Below are 2,286 nucleotides of genomic sequence, written 5' to 3' on the forward strand. Positions count from 1 at the left end.
TTACGTCGACGATGCTATTGTAAAAAGCAAGTCTGACAGCGAGCACTTGGCCGACTTGAGCGAAACATTTTGTTCACTAAGGAAATACAAGATGAAGCTTAACCCAATGAAATGCAACTTCGGTGTCCGGGCAGGTAAGTTCCTCGGCGTGCTTGTCAGCGCCAGGGGAATTGATGCCAATCCAGAGAAAGTCCAAGCAATACTGGACCTACCGGAGCCGAGGAATCGAAAAGAGGTTATGATGTTGACCGGGAGGATGGCGGCTCTCGCCCGTTTCATCTCTCGGTCAGCCGACAAGAGCACCCCATTCTTCAAAGTGTTGAAGGGGAATAAAGACTTCATTGGGGGAGGAACAGAGCACGGCTTTTCAGCAATCGAAAGCTCATCTTCTAACTCTCCCGACCTGTCCCGGCCGATCTTTGGGGAGACGCTATATCTATACATAGCATTATTACCTCGCCACGGTCACACGCCGTAATCATCGAGAGAAGAAGACAAGCAGCAACACCCAATCTACTTTATCAGCCATACACTGCTGGCCGCCGAAAGAAATTACCCACTGATCGAAAAAGCAGCCTTTGCTGTCGTCGTTGCCGCAAGGAAACTAAAACCTTACTTCGACGCACATCCCGTGACGGTCCTAACCGACCAACCATTGGAGAAAGCATTGGAAAAATTCGAAAAATCCGGCAGGCTCATCAAATGGGCAGTAGATGTATCCGGCTTCGGCATTCAATACAAGTCGAGGCCCTCGATAAAGGGGCAGGCACTTGCAGACTTCCTGGCCGAGTGCACATATCAAGAAGAACCAAATCCCGGAGTATGGGAAGTATACACCGACGAGTCCTCCACGACGAACAGCTCAGGAGCCGACATCCTTATCATCAGCCCAAACGGGGACGAGTTTGAGTATGCCTTGAAGTTTACCTTCTCGGCCTCGAACAACGAATCCGAATACGAGGCGGTGATAACTGGAGTCGAACTAGCTAGAGCTGCCGGAGCGGAACACATTGTGTTGAAGACAGACTCACTATTGGTGACTAACCAAATCAGAGGAGAGTATGAGGATCGAGACGACGGGATGGTAAGATACCTGGAAAGGGTAAAAGCTGACACCGCTAAATTGAAATCTTTCCAAATCCAATGCATCCCAGTGTCCGAGAACAACCGAGCCGACGCTCTCTCAAAACTTGCCAGTTCAAGCATCAAGAATGTCAGCCGAACCGTGCTGGTGGATATCAGGAATGCTAAAAGCATCAATGAGACCGTCGGCATGGTGGGCGACGTAGAAGCCGAGACGACGTGGATGACTCCGATAATGAGATACAAACTAACAAAAGAGTTGCCGGAGGACCGCAGTCTCTCCCAAAAGATAAGAAGGATTGCCGCAAGGTACTTGGTGTTCGAAGGAGAACTATACAGAAGGTCCGTAATAAGACCACTTTTGAAATGTGTCGGCCACCGGCGCGAGCTCATCTTGTGAGAGATTCACGAAGGCATCTGTGGACATCACATGGGGGCAAGAACGCTAGTCCACAAAGCTCTCCGAGCCGGCTACTTCGGCCCACCATGCTTGAGGATTCCAGAGCTAAAACCAAGAAGTGCAAGAATTGTCAGATGCATGCTCCGGTGATACACGCACCTTCCCGATACCTGCAACCAGTACTTAGCCCCCTACCATTTGCACAGTGGGGGATGGATTTATTAGGGCCATTTCCGACGGCCTCCGGAGGAAGGAAGTACCTGATCGTCGCCGTTGACTACTTCACCAAATGGGTCGAAGCTGTCGCGGTACCTGCCAAGACCACGGCGGCCGTGAGAAAGGTAATCTGGGAAAACATCATAACTCGTTTTGGGTTACCCCAAGTCATGGTATTTGACCACGACCGAGAGTTTTGGAGTGACATGGTGATGAACTGGCTAGAAGAGCTCGGTATCAAGTTTGCATACTCCTCCGTCTGCCACCCTCAGAGCAACGGGCAGGCGGAAGCAGCTAATAAGACAATCCTAAACGGGTTAAAAAAGAAGGTTGAAGATCTAAAGGGAAGGTGGGCTGATGAACTACCCGACGTCCTTTGGTCCCTTGGAATCACGGAGAAAGAAGCAACGGGGTACAGTCCATTCCACCTAGTCTATGGGTCTGAAGCCGTCCTGCCAATTGAAGCATCGGTGCCGACATTCAGAAAGCAAACCTTTGACCCAGTCGAAAATGAGGAAGGCCTTAGAGTCTCCCTAGACCTGGTCGAAGAAAGCCGAGACACGGCACGGCTTAACTTGGCAGTATAT

The sequence above is a fragment of the Silene latifolia genome, chromosome 10, assembly GCF_048544455.1.
Source record: "Silene latifolia isolate original U9 population chromosome 10, ASM4854445v1, whole genome shotgun sequence".
NCBI lineage: Eukaryota > Viridiplantae > Streptophyta > Magnoliopsida > Caryophyllales > Caryophyllaceae > Silene > Silene latifolia.